Source organism: Astyanax mexicanus, chromosome 7 (genome assembly GCF_023375975.1).
Source record: "Astyanax mexicanus isolate ESR-SI-001 chromosome 7, AstMex3_surface, whole genome shotgun sequence".
Classification (NCBI taxonomy): domain Eukaryota; kingdom Metazoa; phylum Chordata; class Actinopteri; order Characiformes; family Acestrorhamphidae; genus Astyanax; species Astyanax mexicanus.
In genome coordinates, this window is record NC_064414.1 from 25,092,497 (window position 1) to 25,116,276 (window position 23,780).

Here is a 23,780-nt window from a genome sequence, read left to right on the forward strand (position 1 = left end):
GAATTTTTCGAACTTTTTTTTGGGTCAAAATTTTTTTGGTCCCAAAATTTTTCAAACTTTTTTTTGGCTCAAAATTTTTTTGGGTCAAAATTTTTTCGAGCTTTTTTTTTGGTCAAAATTTTTTTGGTCCGAAAATTTTTCAAACTTTTTTTTGGCTCAAACTTTTTTTGGTCCCAAAATTTTTCAAACTTTTTTTTGTCTCAAATTTTTTTTGGTCCCAAAATTTTTCAAACTTTTTTTTGGCTCAAAATTTTTTTGGTCCCAAAATTTTTCAAACTTTTTTTTGGCTCAAAATTTTTTTGGGTCAAAATTTTTTCGAGCTTTTTTTTTGGTCAAAATTTTTTTGGTCCCAAAATTTTTCAAACTTTTTTTTGGCTCAAACTTTTTTTGGTCCCAAAATTTTTCAAACTTTTTTTTGGCTCAAAATTTTTTTGGAAGTTTTTTTTGGGTCAAAATTTTTTTGGTCCCAAAATTTTTCAAACTTTTTTTTGGCTCAAATTTTTTTTGGGTCAAAATTCTTTCGAAGTTTTTTTTGGGTTAAAATTTTTTAGTCCCAAAATTTTTCAAACTTTTTTTTGGGTCAAAATTTTTTTAGTCCCAAAATTTTTCAAACTTTTTTTTGGGTCAAATTTTTTTCGAAGTTTTTTTGGGTCAAAATTTTTTCGAACTTTTTTTTGGGTCAAAATTTTTTTGGTCCCAAAATTTTTCGAACTTTTTTTTGGCTCAAACTTTTTTTGGCTCAAAATTTTTTCGAAGTTTTTTTTGTGTCAAAATTTTTTTGGTCCCAAAATTTTTCGAACTGTTTTTTTGGTCAAAATTTTTTTGGTCCCAAAATTTTTCGAACTTTTTTTTGGGTCAAAATTTTTTTGGTCCCAAAATTTTTCAAACTTTTTTTTGGCTCAAACTTTTTTTGGCTCCAAATTTTTTTGAAGTTTTTTTTGGGTCAAAATTTTTTTGGGTCAAAATTTTTTCAAACTTTTTTTTGGGTCAAAATTTTTTTGGTCCCAAAATTTTTCAAACTTTTTTTTGGATCAAACTTTTTTTTGCTCAAAATTTTTTCGAAGTTTTTTTTGTGTCAAAATTTTTTTGGTCCCAAAATTTTTCAAACTTTTTTTTGGATCAAACTTTTTTTTGCTCAAAATTTTTTCGAACTTTTTTTTGGGTCAAAATTTTTTTGGTCCCAAAATTTTTCAAACTTTTTTTTGGGTCAAAATTTTTTTGGGTCAAATTTTTTTCGAGCTTTTTTTTTGGTCAAAATTTTTTTGGTCCGAAAATTTTTCAAACTTTTTTTTGGCTCAAACTTTTTTTGGTCCCAAAATTTTTCAAACTTTTTTTTGTCTCAAAATTTTTTTGGTCCCAAAATTTTTCGAACTTTTTTTTGGGTCAAAATTTTTTTGGTCCCAAAATTTTTCAAACTTTTTTTTGGGTCAAAATTTTTTTGGGTCAAAATTTTTTCGAGCTTTTTTTTTGGTCAAAATTTTTTTGGTCCCAAAATTTTTCAAACTTTTTTTTGGCTCAAAATTTTTTTGGGTCAAATTTTTTTCGAGCTTTTTTTTTGGTCAAAATTTTTTTGGTCCCAAAATTTTTCAAACTTTTTTTTGGCTCAAACTTTTTTTGGTCCCAAAATTTTTCAAACTTTTTTTTGTCTCAAAATTTTTTTGGTCCCAAAATTTTTCGAACTTTTTTTTGGGTCAAAATTTTTTTGGTCCCAAAATTTTTCAAACTTTTTTTTGGCTCAAAATTTTTTTGGGTCAAAATTTTTTCGAGCTTTTTTTTTGGTCAAAATTTTTTTGGTCCGAAAATTTTTCAAACTTTTTTTTGGCTCAAACTTTTTTTGGTCCCAAAATTTTTCAAACTTTTTTTTGGCTCAAAATTTTTTTGGAAGTTTTTTTTGGGTCAAAATTTTTTTGGTCCCAAAATTTTTCAAACTTTTTTTTGGCTCAAATTTTTTTTGGGTCAAAATTCTTTCGAAGTTTTTTTTGGGTTAAAATTTTTTTAGTCCCAAAATTTTTCAAACTTTTTTTTGGGTCAAATTTTTTTCGAAGTTTTTTTGGGTCAAAATTTTTTCGAAGATTTTTTTGGGTCAAAATTTTTTTGGTCCCAAAATTTTTCGAACTTTTTTTTGGCTCAAAATTTTTTTGGGTCAAAATTTTTTCGAACTTTTTTTTGGGTCAAAATTTTTTTCGTCCCAAAATTTTTCGACCTTTTTTTTGGCTCAAACTTTTTTTGGCTCAAACTTTTTTTGGCTCAAAATTTTTTCGAAGTTTTTTTTGTGTCAAAATTTTTTTGAAGTTTTTTTTGTGTCAAAATTTTTTTGGTCCCAAAATTTTTCGAACTTTTTTTTGGGTCAAAATTTTTTTGGTCCCAAAATTTTTCGAACTTTTTTTTGGGTCAAAATTTTTTTGGTCCCAAAATTTTTCAAACTTTTTTTTGGCTCAAAATTTTTTTGGGTCAAAATTTTTTCGAGGTTTTTTTTGGGTCAAAATATTTTTAGTCCCAAAATTTTTCAAACTTTTTTTTGTGTCAAATTTTTTTCGAAGTTTTTTTTGGGTCAAAATTTTTTCGAAGATTTTTTTGGGTCAAAATTTTTTTGGTCCCAAAATTTTTCGATCTTTTTTTGTGTCAAAATTTTTTTGGTCCCAAAATTTTTCAAACTTTTTTTTGGCTCAAAATTTTTTTGGGTCAAAATTTTTTCGAACTTTTTTTTGGGTCAAAATTTTTTTGGTCCCAAAATTTTTCGAACTTTTTTTTGGGTCAAAATTTTTTTGGTCCCAAAATTTTTCAAACTTTTTTTTGGCTCAAAATTTTTTTTGGTCAAAATTTTTTCGAGCTTTTTTTTTTGGTCAAAATTTTTTTGGTCCCAAAATTTTTCAAACTTTTTTTTGGGTCAAAATTTTTTTGGTCCCAAAATTTTTCAAACTTTTTTTTGGCTCAAAATTTTTTCAAACTTTTTTTTGGGTCAAAATTTTTTTGGTCCCAAAGTTTTTTCGAACTTTTTTTTGGCTCAAACTTTTTTTGGCTCAAAATTTTTTCGAAGTTTTTTTTGTGTCAAAATTTTTTTGGTCCCAAAATTTTTCGAACTTTTTTTTTGGGTCAAAATTTTTTTGGTCCCAAAATTTTTCGAACTTTTTTTTGGGTCAAAATTTTTTTGGTCCCAAAATTTTTCAAACTTTTTTTTGGCTCAAAATTTTTTTGGTCCCAAAATTTTTCGAACTTTTTTTTGGCTCAAACTTTTTTTGGCTCAAACTTTTTTTGGTTCAAACTTTTTTCGAAGTTTTTTTTGTGTCAAAATTTTTTTGGTCCCAAAATTTTTCAAACTGTTTTTTGGGTCAAAATTTTTTTGGTCCCAAAATTTTTCGAACTTTTTTTTGGGTCAAAATTTTTTTGGTCCCAAAATTTTTCAAACTTTTTTTTGGCTCAAACTTTTTTTGGCTCAAAATTTTTTTGAAGTTTTTTTTGTGTCAAAATTTTTTTGGTCCCAAAATTTTTCGAACTTTTTTTTGGGTCAAAATTTTTTTGGTCCCAAAATTTTTCGAACTTTTTTTTGGGTCAAAATTTTTTTGGTCCCAAAATTTTTCAAACTTTTTTTTGGCTCAAAATTTATTTGGGTCAAAATTTTTTCGAGGTTTTTTTTGGGTCAAAATATTTTTAGTCCCAAAATTTTTCAAACTTTTTTTTGTGTCAAATTTTTTTCGAAGTTTTTTTTGGGTCAAAATTTTTTCGTAGATTTTTTTGGGTCATAATTTTTTTGGTCCCAAAATTTTTCGATCTTTTTTTGTGTCAAAATTTTTTTGGTCCCAAAATTTTTCGAACTTTTTTTTGGCTCAAAATTTTTTTGGGTCAAAATTTTTTCGAACTTTTTTTTGGGTCAAAATTTTTTTGGTCCCAAATTTTTTCAAACTTTTTTTTGGCTCAAAATTTTTTTGGGTCAAAATTTTTTCGAGCTTTTTTTTTGGTCAAAATTTTTTTGGTCCGAAAATTTTTCAAACTTTTTTTTGGCTCAAAATTTTTTTGGTCCCAAAATTTTTCAAACTTTTTTTTGGCTCAAAATTTTTTCAAACATTTTTTTGGGTCAAAATTTTTTTGGTCCCAAAATTTTTCGAACTTTTTTTTGGGTCAAAATTTTTTTGGTCCCAAAATTTTTCGAACTTTTTTTTGGGTCAAAATTTTTTTGGTCCCAAAATTTTTCAAACTTTTTTTTGGCTCAAAATGTTTTTGGGTCAAAATTTTTTCGAGGTTTTTTTTGGGTCAAAATATTTTTAGTCCCAAAATTTTTCAAACTTTTTTTTGTGTCAAATTTTTTTCGAAGTTTTTTTTGGGTCAAAATTTTTTCGAAGATTTTTTTGGGTCATAATTTTTTTGGTCCAAAAATTTTTCGATCTTTTTTTGTGTCAAAATTTTTTTGGTCCCAAAATTTTTCGAACTTTTTTTTGGCTCAAAATTTTTTTGGGTCAAAATTTTTTCGAGCTTTTTTTTTGGTCAAAATTTTTTTGGTCCCAAAATTTTTCGAACTTTTTTTTGGGTCAAAATTTTTTTGGTCCCAAAATTTTTCAAACTTTTTTTTGGCTCAAAATTTTTTTGGGTCAAAATTTTTTCGAGCTTTTTCTTGGTCAAAATTTTTTTGGTCCCAAAATTTTTCAAACTTTTTTTTGGCTCAAAATTTTTTCAAACTTTTTTTTGGGTCAAAATTTTTTTGGTCCCAAAATTTTTCAAACTTTTTTTTGGCTCAAACTTTTTTTGGCTCAAAATTTTTTCGAAGTTTTTTTTGTGTCAAAATTTTTTTGGTCCCAAAATTTTTCAAACTTTTTTTTGGGTCAAAATTTTTTTGGTCCCAAAATTTTTCAAACTTTTTTTTGGCTCAAAATTTTTTCAAACTTTTTTTTGGGTCAAAATTTTTTTGGTCCCAAAATTTTTAAAACTTTTTTTTGGCTCAAACTTTTTTTGGCTCAAAATTTTTTCGAAGTTTTTTTTGTGTCAAAATTTTTTTGGTCCCAAAATTTTTCGAACTTTTTTTTGGGTCAAAATTTTTTTGGTCCCAAAATTTGTCGAACTTTTTTTTGGGTCAAAATTTTTTTGGTCCCAAAATTTTTCAAACTTTTTTTTGGCTCAAAATTTTTTTGGTCCCAAAATTTTTCGAACTTTTGTTTGGCTCAAACTTTTTTTGGCTCAAACTTTTTTTGGCTCAAAATTTTTTCGAAGTTTTTTTTGTGTCAAAATTTTTTTGGTCCCAAAATTTTTCAAACTGTTTTTTGGGTCAAAATTTTTTTGGTCCCAAAATTTTTCGAACTTTTTTTTGGGTCAAAATTTTTTTGGTCCCAAAATTTTTCAAACTTTTTTTTGGCTCAAACTTTTTTTGGCTCAAACTTTTTTTGGCTCAAACTTTTTTTGGCTCAAAATTTTTTTGAAGTTTTTTTAGTGTCAAAATTTTTTTGGTCCCAAAATTTTTCGAACTTTTTTTTGGCTCAAAATTTTTTTGGGTCAAAATTTTTTCGAACTTTTTTTTGGGTCAAAATTTTTTTGGTCCCAAAATTTTTCGAACTTTTTTTTGGGTCAAAATTTTTTTGGTCCCAAAATTTTTCAAACTTTTTTTTGGCTCAAAATTTTTTGGGTCAAAATTTTTTCGAGCTTTTTTTTTGGTCAAAATTTTTTTGGTCCGAAAATTTTTCAAACTTTTTTTTGGGTCAAAATTTTTTTGGTCCCAAAATTTTTCAAACTTTTTTTTGGCTCAAAATTTTTTCAAACTTTTTTTTGGGTCAAAATTTTTTTGGTCCCAAAATTTTTCAAACTTTTTTTTGGCTCAAACTTTTTTTGGCTCAAAATTTTTTCGAAGTTTTTTTTGTGTCAAAATTTTTTTGGTCCCAAAATTTTTCGAACTTTTTTTTGGGTCAAAATTTTTTTGGTCCCAAAATTTTTCAAACTTTTTTTTGGCTCAAACTTGTTTTGGCTCAAAATTTTTTCGAAATTTTTTGTGTCAAAATTTTTTTGGTCCCAAAATTTTTCGAACTTTTTTTTGGGTCAAAATTTTTTTGGTCCCAAAATTTTTCGAACTTTTTTTTGGGTCAAAATTTTTTTGGTCCCAAAATTTTTCAAACTTTTTTTTGGCTCAAAATTTTTTTGGTCCCAAAATTTTTCGAACTTTTTTTTGGCTCAAACTTTTTTTGGCTCAAACTTTTTTTGGTTCAAACTTTTTTCGAAGTTTTTTTTGTGTCAAAATTTTTTTGGTCCCAAAATGTTTCAAACTGTTTTTTGGGTCAAAATTTTTTTGGTCCCAAAATTTTTCGAACTTTTTTTTGGGTCAAAATTTTTTTGGTCCCAAAATTTTTCAAACTTTTTTTTGGCTCAAACTTTTTTTGGCTCAAAATTTTTTTGAAGTTTTTTTTGTGTCAAAATTTTTTTGGTCCCAAAATTTTTCGAACTTTTTTTTGGGTCAAAATTTTTTTGGTCCCAAAATTTTTCGAACTTTTTTTTGGGTCAAAATTTTTTTGGTCCCAAAATTTTTCAAACTTTTTTTTGGCTCAAAATGTTTTTGGGTCAAAATTTTTTCGAGGTTTTTTTTGGGTCAAAATATTTTTAGTCCCAAAATTTTTCAAACTTTTTTTTGTGTCAAATTTTTTTCGAAGTTTTTTTTGGGTCAAAATTTTTTCGAAGATTTTTTTGGGTCATAATTTTTTTGGTCCCAAAATTTTTCGATCTTTTTTTGTGTCAAAATTTTTTTGGTCCCAAAATTTTTCGAACTTTTTTTTGGCTCAAAATTTTTTTGGGTCAAAATTTTTTCGAACTTTTTTTTGGGTCAAAATTTTTTTGGTCCCAAAATTTTTCGAACTTTTTTTTGGGTCAAAATTTTTTTGGTCCCAAAATTTTTCGAACTTTTTTTTGGCTCAAAATTTTTTTGGGTCAAAATTTTTTCGAGCTTTTTTTTTGGTCAAAATTTTTTTGGTCCCAAAATTTTTCGAACTTTTTTTTGGGTCAAAATTTTTTTGGTCCCAAAATTTTTCAAACTTTTTTTTGGCTCAAAATTTTTTTGGGTCAAAATTTTTTCGAGCTTTTTCTTGGTCAAAATTTTTTTGGTCCCAAAATTTTTCAAACTTTTTTTTGGCTCAAAATTTTTTCAAACTTTTTTTTGGGTCAAAATTTTTTTGGTCCCAAAATTTTTCAAACTTTTTTTTGGCTCAAACTTTTTTTGGCTCAAAATTTTTTCGAAGTTTTTTTTGTGTCAAAATTTTTTTGGTCCCAAAATTTTTCGAACTTTTTTTTGGGTCAAAATTTTTTTGGTCCCAAAATTTTTCAAACTTTTTTTTGGCTCAAAATTTTTTCAAACTTTTTTTTGGGTCAAAATTTTTTTGGTCCCAAAATTTTTCAAACTTTTTTTTGGCTCAAACTTTTTTTGGCTCAAAATTTTTTCGAAGTTTTTTTTGTGTCAAAATTTTTTTGGTCCCAAAATTTTTCGAACTTTTTTTTGGGTCAAAATTTTTTTGGTCCCAAAATTTGTCGAACTTTTTTTTGGGTCAAAATTTTTTTGGTCCCAAAATTTTTCAAACTTTTTTTTGGCTCAAAATTTTTTTGGTCCCAAAATTTTTCGAACTTTTGTTTGGCTCAAACTTTTTTTGGCTCAAACTTTTTTTGGCTCAAAATTTTTTCGAAGTTTTTTTTGTGTCAAAATTTTTTTGGTCCCAAAATTTTTCAAACTGTTTTTTGGGTCAAAATTTTTTTGGTCCCAAAATTTTTCGAACTTTTTTTTGGGTCAAAATTTTTTTGGTCCCAAAATTTTTCAAACTTTTTTTTGGCTCAAACTTTTTTTGGCTCAAACTTTTTTTGGCTCAAACTTTTTTTGGCTCAAAATTTTTTTGAAGTTTTTTTAGTGTCAAAATTTTTTTGGTCCCAAAATTTTTCGAACTTTTTTTTGGCTCAAAATTTTTTTGGGTCAAAATTTTTTCGAACTTTTTTTTGGGTCAAAATTTTTTTGGTCCCAAAATTTTTCGAACTTTTTTTTGGGTCAAAATTTTTTTGGTCCCAAAATTTTTCAAACTTTTTTTTGGCTCAAAATTTTTTGGGTCAAAATTTTTTCGAGCTTTTTTTTTGGTCAAAATTTTTTTGGTCCGAAAATTTTTCAAACTTTTTTTTGGGTCAAAATTTTTTTGGTCCCAAAATTTTTCAAACTTTTTTTTGGCTCAAAATTTTTTCAAACTTTTTTTTGGGTCAAAATTTTTTTGGTCCCAAAATTTTTCAAACTTTTTTTTGGCTCAAACTTTTTTTGGCTCAAAATTTTTTCGAAGTTTTTTTTGTGTCAAAATTTTTTTGGTCCCAAAATTTTTCGAACTTTTTTTTGGGTCAAAATTTTTTTGGTCCCAAAATTTTTCAAACTTTTTTTTGGCTCAAACTTTTTTTGGCTCAAAATTTTTTCGAAGTTTTTTTTGTGTCAAAATTTTTTTGGTCCCAAAATTTTTCGAACTTTTTTTTGGGTCAAAATTTTTTTGGTCCCAAAATTTTTCGAACTTTTTTTTGGGTCAAAATTTTTTTGGTCCCAAAATTTTTCAAACTTTTTTTTGGCTCAAAATTTTTTTGGTCCCAAAATTTTTCGAACTTTTTTTTGGCTCAAACTTTTTTTGGCTCAAACTTTTTTTGGTTCAAACTTTTTTCGAAGTTTTTTTTGTGTCAAAATTTTTTTGGTCCCAAAATGTTTCAAACTGTTTTTTGGGTCAAAATTTTTTTGGTCCCAAAATTTTTCGAACTTTTTTTTGGGTCAAAATTTTTTTGGTCCCAAAATTTTTCAAACTTTTTTTTGGCTCAAACTTTTTTTGGCTCAAAATTTTTTTGAAGTTTTTTTTGTGTCAAAATTTTTTTGGTCCCAAAATTTTTCGAACTTTTTTTTGGGTCAAAATTTTTTTGGTCCCAAAATTTTTCGAACTTTTTTTTGGGTCAAAATTTTTTTGGTCCCAAAATTTTTCAAACTTTTTTTTGGCTCAAAATTTTTTTGGGTCAAAATTTTTTCGAGGTTTTTTTTGGGTCAAAATATTTTTAGTCCCAAAATTTTTCAAACTTTTTTTTGTGTCAAATTTTTTTCGAAGTTTTTTTTGGGTCAAAATTTTTTCGTAGATTTTTTTGGGTCATAATTTTTTTGGTCCCAAAATTTTTCGATCTTTTTTTGTGTCAAAATTTTTTTGGTCCCAAAATTTTTCGAACTTTTTTTTGGCTCAAAATTTTTTTGGGTCAAAATTTTTTCGAACTTTTTTTTGGGTCAAAATTTTTTTGGTCCCAAATTTTTTCAAACTTTTTTTTGGCTCAAAATTTTTTTGGGTCAAAATTTTTTCGAGCTTTTTTTTTTGGTCAAAATTTTTTTGGTCCGAAAATTTTTCAAACTTTTTTTTGGCTCAAAATTTTTTTGGTCCCAAAATTTTTCAAACTTTTTTTTGGCTCAAAATTTTTTCAAACATTTTTTTGGGTCAAAATTTTTTTGGTCCCAAAATTTTTCGAACTTTTTTTTGGGTCAAAATTTTTTTGGTCCCAAAATTTTTCGAACTTTTTTTTGGGTCAAAATTTTTTTGGTCCCAAAATTTTTCAAACTTTTTTTTGGCTCAAAATTTTTTTGGGTCAAAATTTTTTCGAGGTTTTTTTTGGGTCAAAATATTTTTAGTCCCAAAATTTTTCAAACTTTTTTTTGTGTCAAATTTTTTTCGAAGTTTTTTTTGGGTCAAAATTTTTTCGAAGATTTTTTTGGGTCATAATTTTTTTGGTCCCAAAATTTTTCGATCTTTTTTTGTGTCAAAATTTTTTTGGTCCCAAAATTTTTCGAACTTTTTTTTGGCTCAAAATTTTTTTGGGTCAAAATTTTTTCGAACTTTTTTTTGGGTCAAAATTTTTTTGGTCCCAAAATTTTTCGAACTTTTTTTTGGGTCAAAATTTTTTTGGTCCCAAAATTTTTCAAACTTTTTTTTGGCTCAAAATTTTTTTGGGTCAAAATTTTTTCGAGCTTTTTTTTTGGTCAAAATTTTTTTGGTCCCAAAATTTTTCGAACTTTTTTTTGGGTCAAAATTTTTTTGGTCCCAAAATTTTTCAAACTTTTTTTTGGCTCAAAATTTTTTTGGGTCAAAATTTTTTCGAGCTTTTTCTTGGTCAAAATTTTTTTGGTCCCAAAATTTTTCAAACTTTTTTTTGGCTCAAAATTTTTTCAAACTTTTTTTTGGGTCAAAATTTTTTTGGTCCCAAAATTTTTCAAACTTTTTTTTGGCTCAAACTTTTTTTGGCTCAAAATTTTTTCGAAGTTTTTTTTGTGTCAAAATTTTTTTGGTCCCAAAATTTTTCGAACTTTTTTTTGGGTCAAAATTTTTTTGGTCCCAAAATTTTTCAAACTTTTTTTTGGCTCAAAATTTTTTCAAACTTTTTTTTGGGTCAAAATTTTTTTGGTCCCAAAATTTTTCAAACTTTTTTTTGGCTCAAACTTTTTTTGGCTCAAAATTTTTTCGAAGTTTTTTTTGTGTCAAAATTTTTTTGGTCCCAAAATTTTTCGAACTTTTTTTTGGGTCAAAATTTTTTTGGTCCCAAAATTTGTCGAACTTTTTTTTGGGTAAAAATTTTTTTGGTCCCAAAATTTTTCAAACTTTTTTTTGGCTCAAAATTTTTTTGGTCCCAAAATTTTTCGAACTTTTGTTTGGCTCAAACTTTTTTTGGCTCAAACTTTTTTTGGCTCAAAATTTTTTCGAAGTTTTTTTTGTGTCAAAATTTTTTTGGTCCCAAAATTTTTCAAACTGTTTTTTGGGTCAAAATTTTTTTGGTCCCAAAATTTTTCGAACTTTTTTTTGGGTCAAAATTTTTTTGGTCCCAAAATTTTTCAAACTTTTTTTTGGCTCAAACTTTTTTTGGCTCAAACTTTTTTTGGCTCAAAATTTTTTTGAAGTTTTTTTAGTGTCAAAATTTTTTTGGTCCCAAAATTTTTCGAACTTTTTTTTGGCTCAAAATTTTTTTGGGTCAAAATTTTTTCGAACTTTTTTTTGGGTCAAAATTTTTTTGGTCCCAAAATTTTTCGAACTTTTTTTTGGGTCAAAATTTTTTTGGTCCCAAAATTTTTCAAACTTTTTTTTGGCTCAAAATTTTTTGGGTCAAAATTTTTTCGAGCTTTTTTTTTGGTCAAAATTTTTTTGGTCCGAAAATTTTTCAAACTTTTTTTTGGGTCAAAATTTTTTTGGTCCCAAAATTTTTCAAACTTTTTTTTGGCTCAAAATTTTTTCAAACTTTTTTTTGTGTCAAAATTTTTTTGGTCCCAAAATTTTTCGAACTTTTTTTTGGGTCAAAATTTTTTTGGGTCAAAATTTTTTCGAACTTTTTTTTGGGTCAAAATTTTTTTGGTCCCAAAATTTTTCGAACTTTTTTTTGGGTCAAAATTTTTTTGGTCCCAAAATTTTTCAAACTTTTTTTTGGCTCAAAATTTTTTGGGTCAAAATTTTTTCGAGCTTTTTTTTTGGTCAAAATTTTTTTGGTCCGAAAATTTTTCAAACTTTTTTTTGGGTCAAAATTTTTTTGGTCCCAAAATTTTTCAAACTTTTTTTTGGCTCAAAATTTTTTCAAACTTTTTTTTGTGTCAAAATTTTTTTGGTCCCAAAATTTTTCGAACTTTTTTTTGGGTCAAAATTTTTTTGGTCCCAAAATTTTTCGAACTTTTTTTTGGGTCAAAATTTTTTTGGTCCCAAAATTTTTCAAACTTTTTTTTGGCTCAAAATTTTTTTGGGTCAAAATTTTTTCGAGCTTTTTTTTTTTGGTCAAAATTTTTTTGGTCCGAAAATTTTTCGAACTTTTTTTTGGGTCAAAATTTTTTTGGTCCCAAAATTTTTCAAATTTTTTTTTGGCTCAAACTTTTTTTGGCTCAAACTTTTTTTGGCTCAAAATTTTTTTGAAGTTTTTTTAGTGTCAAAATTTTTTTGGTCCCAAAATTTTTCGAACTTTTTTTTGGCTCAAAATTTTTTTGGGTCAAAATTTTTTCGAACTTTTTTTTGGGTCAAAATTTTTTTGGTCCCAAAATTTTTCGAACTTTTTTTTGGGTCAAAATTTTTTTGGTCCCAAAATTTTTCAAACTTTTTTTTGGCTCAAAATTTTTTGGGTCAAAATTTTTTCGAGCTTTTTTTTTGGTCAAAATTTTTTTGGTCCGAAAATTTTTCAAACTTTTTTTTGGGTCAAAATTTTTTTGGTCCCAAAATTTTTCAAACTTTTTTTTGGCTCAAAATTTTTTCAAACTTTTTTTTGTGTCAAAATTTTTTTGGTCCCAAAATTTTTCGAACTTTTTTTTGGGTCAAAATTTTTTTGGTCCCAAAATTTTTCGAACTTTTTTTTGGGTCAAAATTTTTTTGGTCGCAAAATTTTTCAAACTTTTTTTTGGCTCAAAATTTTTTTGGGTCAAAATTTTTTCGAGCTTTTTTTTTTGGTCAAAATTTTTTTGGTCCGAAAATTTTTCGAACTTTTTTTTGGGTCAAAATTTTTTTGGTCCCAAAATTTTTCAAACTTTTTTTTGGCTCAAAATTTTTTCAAACTTTTTTTTGGGTCAAAATTTTTTTGGTCCCAAAATTTTTCAAACTTTTTTTTGGCTCAAACTTTTTTTGGCTCAAAATTTTTTCGAAGTTTTTTTTGTGTCAAAATTTTTTTGGTCCCAAAATTTTTCGAACTTTTTTTTGGGTCAAAATTTTTTTGGTCCCAAAATTTTTCAAACTTTTTTTTGGCTCAAAATTTTTTTGGGTCAAAATTTTTTCGAGCTTTTTTTTTGGTCAAAATTTTTTTGGTCCGAAAATTTTTCAAACTTTTTTTTGGCTCAAAATTTTTTCAAACTTTTTTTTGTGTCAAAATTTTTTTGGTCCCAAAATTTTTCGAACTTTTTTTTGGGTCAAAATTTTTTTGGTCCCAAAATTTTTCGAACTTTTTTTTGGGTCAAAATTTTTTTGGTCCCAAAATTTTTCAAACTTTTTTTTGGCTCAAAATTTTTTTGGGTCAAAATTTTTTCGAGCTTTTTTTTTGGTCAAAATTTTTTTGGTCCGAAAATTTTTCGAACTTTTTTTTGGGTCAAAATTTTTTTGGTCCCAAAATTTTTCAAACTTTTTTTTGGCTCAAAATTTTTTCAAACTTTTTTTTGGGTCAAAATTTTTTTGGTCCCAAAATTTTTCAAACTTTTTTTTGGCTCAAACTTTTTTTGGCTCAAAATTTTTTCGAAGTTTTTTTTGTGTCAAAATTTTTTTGGTCCCAAAATTTTTCGAACTTTTTTTTGGGTCAAAATTTTTTTGGTCCCAAAATTTTTCAAACTTTTTTTTGGCTCAAAATTTTTTTGGGTCAAAATTTTTTCGAGCTTTTTTTTTGGTCAAAATTTTTTTGGTCCGAAAATTTTTCAAACTTTTTTTTGGCTCAAAATTTTTTCAATCTTTTTTTTGTGTCAAAATTTTTTTGGTCCCAAAATTTTTCGAACTTTTTTTTGGGTCAAAATTTTTTTGTTCCCAAAATTTTTCGAACTTTTTTTTGGGTCAAAATTTTTTTGGTCCCAAAATTTTTCAAACTTTTTTTTGGCTCAAAATTTTTTTGGGTCAAAATTTTTTCGAGGTTTTTTTTGGGTCAAAATATTTTTAGTCCCAAAATTTTTCAAACTTTTTTTTGTGTCAAATTTTTTTCGAAGTTTTTTTTGGGTCAAAATTTTTTCGAAGATTTTTTTGGGTCATAATTTTTTTGGTCCCAAAATTTTTCGATCTTTTTTTGTGTCAAAATTTTTTTGGTCCCAAAATTTTTCGAACTTTTTTTTGGCTCAAAATTTTTTTGGGTCAAAATTTTTTCGAACTTTTTTTTGGGTCAAAATTTTTTTGGTCCCAAAATTTTTCGAACTTTTTTTTGGGTCAAAATTTTTTTGGTCCCAAAATTTTTCAAACTTTTTTTTGGCTCAAAATTTTTTTGGGTCAAAATTTTTTCGAGCTTTTTTTTTGGTCAAAATTTTTTTGGTCCGAAAATTTTTCAAACTTTTTTTTGGGTCAAAATTTTTTTGGTCCCAAAATTTTTCAAACTTTTTTTTGGCTCAAAATTTTTTCAAACTTTTTTTAAGGTCAAAATTTTTTTGGTCCCAAAATTTTTCAAACTTTTTTTTGGCTCAAACTTTTTTTGGCTCAAAATTTTTTCGAAGTTTTTTTTGTGTCAAAATTTTTTTGGTCCCAAAATTTTTCGAACTTTTTTTTGGGTCAAAATTTTTTTGGTCCCAAAATTTTTCGAACTTTTTTTTGGGTCAAAATTTTTTTGGTCCCAAAATTTTTCAAACTTTTTTTTGGCTCAAAATTTTTTTGGGTCAAAATTTTTTCGAGCTTTTTTTTTGGTCAAAATTTTTTTGGTCCGAAAATTTTTCAAACTTTTTTTTGGCTCAAAATTTTTTTGGGTCAAAATTTTTTCGAGCTTTTTTTTTGGTCAAAATTTTTTTGGTCCGAAAATTTTTCAAACTTTTTTTTGGCTCAAACTTTTTTTGGTCCCAAAATTTTTCAAACTTTTTTTTAGCTCAAAATTTTTTTGGAAGTTTTTTTTGGGTCAAAATTTTTTTGGTCCCAAAATTTTTCAAACTTTTTTTTGGCTCAAATTTTTTTGGGTCAAAATATTTTCGAAGTTTTTTTTGGGTCAAAATTTTTTTAGTCCCAAAATTTTTCAAACTTTTTTTTGGGTCAAATTTTTTTCGAAGTTTTTTTTGGGTCAAAATTTTTTCGAAGATTTTTTTGGGTCAAAAATTTTTTGTTCCCAAAATTTTTCGAACTTTTTTTTGGCTCAAAATTTTTTTGGGTCAAAATTTTTTCGAACTTTTTTTTGGGTCAAAATTTTTTTGGTCCCAAAATTTTTCGAACTTTTTTTTGGCTCAAACTTTTTTTGGCTCAAACTTTTTTTGGCTCAAAATTTTTTCGAAGTTTTTTTTGTGTCAAAATTTTTTTGGTCCCAAAATTTTTCGAACTGTTTTTTGGGTCAAAATTTTTTTGGTCCCAAAATTTTTCGAACTTTTTTTTTGGGTCAAAATTTTTTTGGTCCCAAAATTTTTCAAACTTTTTTTTGGCTCAAACTTTTTTTGGCTCAAACTTTTTTTGGCTCAAAATTTTTTTGAAGTTTTTTTTGTGTCAAAATTTTTTTCGAGCTTTTTTTTTGGTCAAAATTTTTTTGGTCCCAAAATTTTTCGAACTTTTTTTTGGCTCAAACTTTTTTTGGTCCCAAAATTTTTCAAACTTTTTTTTTGGCTCAAAATTTTTTTGGTCCCAAAATTTTTCGAACTTTTTTTTGGGTCAAAATTTTTTTGGTCCCAAAATTTTTCAAACTTTTTTTTGGCTCAAAATTTTTTTCGGTCAAAATTTTTTCGAGCTTTTTTTTTGGTCAAAATTTTTTTGGTCCGAAAACTTTTCAAACTTTTTTTTGGCTCAAACTTTTTTTGGTCCCAAAATTTTTCAAACTTTTTTTTGGCTCAAAATTTTTTTGGAAGTTTTTTTTGGGTCAAAATTTTTTTGGTCCCAAAATTTTTCAAACTTGTTTTTGGCTCAAATTTTTTTTGGGTCAAAATATTTTCGAAGTTTTTTTTGGGTCAAAATTTTTTTAGTCCCAAAATTTTTCAAACTTTTTTTTGGGTCAAATTTTTTTCGAAGTTTTTTTTGGGTCAAAATTTTTTGGAAGATTTTTTTGGGTCAAAATTTTTTTGGTCCCAAAATTTTTCAAACTTTTTTTTGGCTCAAAATTTTTTTGGTCCCAAAATTTTTCGAACTTTTTTTTTGGCTCAAACTTTTTTTGGCTCAAAATGTTTTCGAACTTTTTTTGGGGTCAAAATTTTTTTGGTCCCAAAATTTTTCAAACTTTTTTTTGGCTCAAAATTTTTTTGGGTCAAAATTTTTTCGAGCTTTTTTTTTGGTCAAAATTTTTTTGGTCCCAAAATTTTTCAAACTTTTTTTTTGGCTCAAAATTTTTTTGTGTCAAAATTTTTTCGAGGTTTTTTTTGGGTCAAAATTTTTTTAGTCCCAAAATTTTTCAAACTTTTTTTGGGTCAAATTTTTTTCGAAGTTTTTTTTGGGTCAAATTTTTTTCGAAGATTTTTTTGGGTCAAAATTTTTTTGGTCCCAAAATTTTTCGAACTTTTTTTTGGGTCAAAATTTTTTTGGTCCCAAAATTTTTCAAACTTTTTTTTGGCTGGCTCAAACTTTTTTTGGCTCAAAATGTTTTCGAACTTTTTTTTGGCTCAAAATTTTTTTGGGTCAAAATTTTTTCAAACTTTTTTTTGGGTCAAAATTTTTTTGGTCCCAAAATTTTTCAAACTTTTTTTTGGCTCAAAATTTTTTTGGGTCAAAATTTTTTCAAACTTTTTTTTGGGTCAAAATTTTTTTGGTCCCAAAATTTTTCAAACTTTTTTTTGGCTCAAACTTTTTTTGGGTCAAAATGTTTTCGGACTTTTTTTTGGGTCAAAATTTTTTTGGTCCCAAAATTTTTCAAACTTTTTTTTGGCTCAAAATTTTTTTGGGTCAAAATTTTTTCGAGCTTTTTTTTTGGTCAAAATTTTTTTGGTCCCAAAATTTTTCAAACTTTTTTTTGGCTCAAACTTTTTTTTGGCTCAAAATTTTTTTGGAAGTTTTTTTTGGGTCAAAATTTTTTTGGTCCCAAAATTTTTCAAACTTTTTTTTGGCTCAAAATTTTTTTGGGTCAAAATTTTTTCGAAGTTTTTTTTGGGTCAAAATTTTTTTAGTCCCAAAATTTTTCAAACTTTTTTTTGGGTCAAATTTTTTTCGAAGTTTTTTTTGGGTCAAAATTTTTTCGAAGATTTTTTTGGGTCAAATTTTTTTTGGTCCCAAAATTTTTAAAACTTTTTTTTGGCTCAAACTTTTTTTGGCTCAAAATTTTTTCGAAGTTTTTTTTGTGTCAAAATTTTTTTGGTCCCAAAATTTTTCGAACTTTTTTTTGGGTCAAAATTTTTTTGGTCCCAAAATTTTTCAAACTTTTTTTTGGGTCAAATTTTTTTCGAAGTTTTTTTTGGGTCAAAATTTTTTGGAAGATTTTTTTGGGTCAAAATTTTTTTGGTCCCAAAATTTTTCAAACTTTTTTTTGGCTCAAAATTTTTTTGGTCCCAACATTTTTCGAACTTTTTTTTTGGCTCAAACTTTTTTTGGCTCAAAATGTTTTCGAACTTTTTTTTGGGTCAAAATTTTTTTGGTCCCAAAATTTTTCAAACTTTTTTTTGGCTCAAACTTTTTTTGGTCCCAAAATTTTTCAAACTTTTTTTTGGCTCAAAATTTTTTTGGAAGTTTTTTTTGGGTCAAAATTTTTTTGGTCCCAAAATTTTTCAAACTTTTTTTTGGCTCAAACTTTTTTTGGCTCAAAATTTTTTCGAAGTTTTTTTTGTGTCAAAATTTTTTTGGTCCCAAAATTTTTCAAACTGTTTTTTGGGTCAAAATTTTTTTGGTCCCAAAATTTTTCAAACTTTTTTTTGGCTCAAAATTTTTTTGGAAGTTTTTTTTGGGTCAAAATTTTTTTGGTCCCAAAATTTTTCAAACTTTTTTTTGGCTCAAAATTTTTTTGGGTAAAAATTTTTTCGAAGTTTTTTTTGGGTCAAAATTTTTTTAGTCCCAAAATTTTTCAAACTTTTTTTTGGGTCAAATTTTTTTCGAAGTTTTTTTTGGGTCAAAATTTTTTCGAAGATTTTTTTTGGTCAAAATTTTTTTGGTCCCAAAATTTTTCGAACTTTTTTTTGGCTCAAACTTTTTTTGGCTCAAATTTTTTTTGGCTCAAAATTTTTTCTAAGTTTTTTTTGTGTCAAAATTTTTTTGGTCCCAAAATTTTTCGAACTTTTTTTTGGGTCAAAATTTTTTTGGTCCCAAAATTTTTCGAACTTTTTTTGGGGTCAAAATTTTTTTGGTCCCAAAATTTTTCAAACTTTTTTTTGGCTCAAACTTTTTTTGGCTCAAAATTTTTTTGGCTCAAAATTTTTTTGAAGTTTTTTTTGTGTCAAAATTTTTTTGGTCCCAAAATTTTTCGAACTTTTTTTTGGGTCAAAATTTTTTTGGTCCCAAAATTTTTCGAAATTTTTTTTGGGTCAAAATTTTTTTGGTCCCAAAATTTTTCAAACTTTTTTTTTGCTCAAAATTTCTTTGGGTCAAAATTTTTTCGAGGTTTTTTTTGGGTCAAAATATTTTTAGTCCCAAAATTTTTCAAACTTTTTTTTGGGTCAAATTTTTTTCGATGTTTTTTTTGGATCAAAATTTTTTCGAAGATTTTTTTGGGTCAAAATTTTTTTGGTCCCAAAATTTTTCGAAGGTTTTTTTGGCTCAAAATTTTTTTGGTCCCAAAATTTTTCGAACTTTTTTTTGGGTCAAAATTTTTTTGGTCCCAAAATTTTTCGAACTTTTTTTGGGGTCAAAATTTTTTTGGTCCCAAAATTTTTCAAACTTTTTTTTGGCTCAAACTTTTTTTGGCTCAAAATTTTTTTGGCTCAAAATTTTTTTGAAGTTTTTTTTGTGTCAAAATTTTTTTGGTCCCAAAATTTTTCGAACTTTTTTTTGGGTCAAAATTTTTTTGGTCCCAAAATTTTTCGAAATTTTTTTTGGGTCAAAATTTTTTTGGTCCCAAAATTTTTCAAACTTTTTTTTTGCTCAAAATTTCTTTGGGTCAAAATTTTTTCGAGGTTTTTTTTGGGTCAAAATATTTTTAGTCCCAAAATTTTTCAAACTTTTTTTGGGTCAAATTTTTTTCGATGTTTTTTTTGGATCAAAATTTTTTCGAAGATTTTTTTGGGTCAAAATTTTTTTGGTCCCAAAATTTTTCGAAGGTTTTTTTGGCTCAAAATTTTTTTGGTCCCAAAATTTTTCGAACTTTTTTTTGGCTCAAAATTTTTTTGGTCCCAAAATTTTTCGAACTTTTTTTTGGGTCAAAATTTTTTTGGTCCCAAAATTTTTCGAACTTTTTTTTGGGTCAAAATTTTTTTGGTCCCAAAATTTTTCAAACTTTTTTTTGGGTCAAAATTTTTTTGGTCCCAAAATTTTTCAAACTTTTTTTTGGCTCAAAATTTTTTTGGGTCAAAATTTTTTCGAGCTTTTTTTTTGGTCAAAATTTTTTTGGTCCCAAAATTTTTCAAACTTTTTTTTGGCTCAAACTTTTTTTGGTCCCAAAATTTTTCAAACTTTTTTTTGGCTCAAAATTTTTTTGGAAGTTTTTTTTGGGTCAAAATTTTTTTGGTCCCAAAATTTTTCAAACTTTTTTTTGGCACAAACTTTTTTTGGCTCAAAATTTTTTCGAAGTTTTTTTTGTGTCAAAATTTTTTTGGTCCCAAAATTTTTCGAACTGTTTTTTGGGTGGGTCAAAATTTTTTTGGTCCCAAAATTTTTCGAACTTTTTTTTGGGTCAAAATTTTTTTGGTCCCAAAATTTTTCAAACTTTTTTTTGGCTCAAACTTTTTTTGGCTCAAACTTTTTTTGGCTCAAAATTTTTTTGAAGTTTTTTTTGTGTCAAAATTTTTTTGGTCCCAAAATTTTTCGAACTTTTTTTTGGGTCAAAATTTTTTTGGTCCCAAAATTTTTCGAACTTTTTTTTGGGTCAAAATTTTTTTGGTCCCAAAATTTTTCAAACTTTTTTTTGGCTCAAAATTTTTTTGGGTCGAAATTTTTTCGAAGTTATTTTTGGGTCAAAATTTTTTTAGTCCTAAAATTTTTCAAACTTTTTTTTGGGTCAAATTTTTTTCGAAGTTTTTTTTGGGTCAAAATTTTTTCGAAGATTTTTTTGGGTCAAAATTTTTTTGGTCCCAAAATTTTTCGAACTTTTTTTTGGCTCAAAATTTTTTTGGGTCAAAATTTTTTCGAACTTTTTTTTGGCTCAAAATTTTTTTGGTCCCAAAATTTTTCGAACTTTTTTTTGGCTCAAACTTTTTTTTGGCTCAAAATTTTTTCGAAGTTTTTTTTGTGTCAAAATTTTTTTGGTCCGAAAATTTTTCGAACTTTTTTTTGTGTCAAAATTTTTTTGGTCCCAAAATTTTTCGAACTTTTTTTTGGGTCAAAATTTTTTTGGTCCCAAAATTTTTCGAAATTTTTTTTGGGTCAAAATTTTTTTGGTCCCAAAATTTTTCAAACTTTTTTTTGGCTCAAAATTTTTTTGGGTCAAAATTTTTTCGAGGTTTTTTTTGGGTCAAAATATTTTTAGTCCCAAAATTTTTCAAACTTTTTTTTGGGTCAAATTTTTTTCGAAGTTTTTTTTGGATCAAAATTTTTTCGAAGATTTTTTTGGGTCAAAATTTTTTTGGTCCCAAAATTTTTCGAACTTTTTTTTGGGTCAAAATTTTTTTGGTCCCAAAATTTTTCGAACTTTTTTTTGGCTCAAAATTTTTTTGGTCCCAAAATTGTTCGAACTTTTTTTTGGGTCGAAATTTTTTCGAAGTTTTTTTTGGGTCAAAATTTTTTTAGTCCTAAAATTTTTCAAACTTTTTTTTGGGTCAAATTTTTTTCGAAGTTTTTTTTGGGTCAAAATTTTTTCGAAGATTTTTTTGGGTCAAAATTTTTTTGGTCCCAAAATTTTTCGAACTTTTTTTTGGCTCAAAATTTTTTTGGGTCAAAATTTTTTCGAACTTTTTTTTGGGTCAAAATTTTTTTGGTCCCAAAATTTTTCGAACTTTTTTTTGGCTCAAACTTTTTTTTGGCTCAAAATTTTTTCGAAGTTTTTTTTGTGTCAAAATTTTTTTGGTCCGAAAATTTTTCGAACTTTTTTTTGTGTCAAAATTTTTTCGAGGTTTTTTTTGGGTCAAAATATTTTTAGTCCCAAAATTTTTCAAACTTTTTTTTGGGTCAAATTTTTTTCGAAGTTTTTTTTGGATCAAAATTTTTTCGAAGATTTTTTTGGGTCAAAATTTTTTTGGTCCCAAAATTTTTCGAACTTTTTTTTGGGTCAAAATTTTTTTGGTCCCAAAATTTTTCGAACTTTTTTTTGGCTCAAAATTTTTTTGGTCCCAAAATTTTTCGAACTTTTTTTTGGGTCGAAATTTTTTCGAAGTTTTTTTTGGGTCAAAATTTTTTTAGTCCTAAAATTTTTCAAACTTTTTTTTGGGTCAAATTTTTTTCGAAGTTTTTTTTGGGTCAAAATTTTTTCGAAGATTTTTTTGGGTCAAAATTTTTTTGGTCCCAAAATTTTTCGAACTTTTTTTTGGCTCAAAATTTTTTTGGGTCAAAATTTTTTCGAACTTTTTTTTGGGTCAAAATTTTTTTGGTCCCAAAATTTTTCGAACTTTTTTTTGGCTCAAACTTTTTTTTGGCTCAAAATTTTTTCGAAGTTTTTTTTGTGTCAAAATTTTTTTGGTCCGAAAATTTTTCGAACTTTTTTTTGTGTCAAAATTTTTTTGGTCCCAAAATTTTTCGAACTTTTTTTTGGGTCAAAATTTTTTTGGTCCCAAAATTTTTCGAAATTTTTTTTGGGTCAAAATTTTTTTGGTCCCAAAATTTTTCAAACTTTTTTTTGGCTCAAAATTTTTTTGGGTCAAAATTTTTTCGAGGTTTTTTTTGGGTCAAAATATTTTTAGTCCCAAAATTTTTCAAACTTTTTTTTGGGTCAAATTTTTTTCGAAGTTTTTTTTGGATCAAAATTTTTTGGAAAATTTTTTTGGGTCAAAATTTTTTTGGTCCCAAAATTTTTCGAACTTTTTTTTGGGTCAAAATTTTTTTGGTCCCAAAATTTTTCGAACTTTTTTTTGGCTCAAAATTTTTTTGGTCCCAAAATTTTTCGAACTTTTTTTTGGGTCAAAATTTTTTTGGTCCCAAAATTTTTCAAACTTTTTTTTGGCTCAAAATTTTTTTGGGTCAAAATTTTTTCGAGCTTTTTTTTTGGTCAAAATTTTTTTGGTCCCAAAATTTTTCAAACTTTTTTTTGGCTCAAACTTTTTTTGGTCCCAAAATTTTTCAAACTTTTTTTTGGCTCAAAATTTTTTTGGAAGTTTTTTTTGGGTCAAAATTTTTTTGGTCCCAAAATTTTTCAAACTTTTTTTTGGCTCAAACTTTTTTTGGCTCAAAATTTTTTCGAAGTTTTTTTGTGTCAAAATTTTTTTGGTCCCAAAATTTTTCGAACTGTTTTTTGGGTCAAAATTTTTTTGGTCCCAAAATTTTTCGAACTTTTTTTTGGCTCAAAATTTTTTCGAAGTTTTTTTTGTGTCAAAATTTTTTTGGTCCGAAAATTTTTCGAACTTTTTTTTGTGTCAAAATTTTTTTGGTCCCAAAATTTTTCGAACTTTTTTTTGGGTCAAAATTTTTTTGGTCCCAAAATTTTTCGAAATTTTTTTTGGGTCAAAATTTTTTTGGTCCCAAAATTTTTCAAACTTTTTTTTGGCTCAAAATTTTTTTGGGTCAAAATTTTTTCGAGGTTTTTTTTGGGTCAAAATATTTTTAGTCCCAAAATTTTTCAAACTTTTTTTTGGGTCAAATTTTTTTCGAAGTTTTTTTTGGATCAAAATTTTTTTGGTCCCAAAATTTTTCGAACTTTTTTTTGGCTCAAAATTTTTTTGGTCCCAAAATTTTTCGATTTTTTTTTTGGGTCAAAATTTTTTTGGTCCCAAAATTTTTCGAACTTTTTTTTGGGTCAAAATTTTTTTGGTCCCAAAATTTTTCAAACTTTTTTTTGGGTCAAAATTTTTTTGGTCCCAAAATTTTTCAAACTTTTTTTTGGCTCAAAATTTTTTTGGGTCAAAATTTTTTCGAGCTTTTTTTTTGGTCAAAATTTTTTTGGTCCCAAAATTTTTCAAACTTTTTTTTGGCTCAAACTTTTTTTGGTCCCAAAATTTTTCAAACTTTTTTTTGGCTCAAAATTTTTTTGGAAGTTTTTTTTGGGTCAAAATTTTTTTGGTCCCAAAATTTTTCAAACTTTTTTTTGGCTCAAACTTTTTTTGGCTCAAAATTTTTTCGAAGTTTTTTTTGTGTCAAAATTTTTTTGGTCCCAAAATTTTTCGAACTGTTTTTTGGGTCAAAATTTTTTTGGTCCCAAAATTTTTCGAACTTTTTTTTGGGTCAAAATTTTTTTGGTCCCAAAATTTTTCAAACTTTTTTTTGGCTCAAACTTTTTTTGGCTCAAACTTTTTTTGGCTCAAAATTTTTTTGAAGTTTTTTTTGTGTCAAAATTTTTTTGGTCCCAAAATTTTTCGAACTTTTTTTTGGGTCAAAATTTATTTGGTCCCAAAATTTTTCGAACTTTTTTTTGGGTCAAAATTTTTTTGGTCCCAAAATTTTTCAAACTTTTTTTTGGCTCAAAATTTTTTTGGGTCGAAATTTTTTCGAAGTTTTTTTTGGGTCAAAATTTTTTTAGTCCTAAAATTTTTCAAACTTTTTTTTGGGTCAAATTTTTTTCGAAGTTTTTTTTGGATCAAAATTTTTTCGAAGATTTTTTTGGGTCAAAATTTTTTTGGTCCCAAAATTTTTCGAACTTTTTTTTGGCTCAAAATTTTTTTGGGTCAAAATTTTTTCGAACTTTTTTTTGGGTCAAAATTTTTTTGGTCCCAAAATTTTTCGAACTTTTTTTTGGCTCAAACTTTTTTTGGCTCAAACTTTTTTTGGCTCAAAATTTTTTCGAAGTTTTTTTTGTGTCAAAATTTTTTTGGTCCTAAAATTTTTCGAACTTTTTTTTGTGTCAAAATTTTTTTGGTCCCAAAATTTTTCGAACTTTTTTTGGGGTCAAAATTTTTGTGGTCCCAAAATTTTTCGAAATTTTTTTTGGGTCAAAATTTTTTTGGTCCCAAAATTTTTCAAACTTTTTTTTGGCTCAAAATTTTTTTGGGTCAAAATTTTTTCGAGGTTTTTTTTGGGTCAAAATAT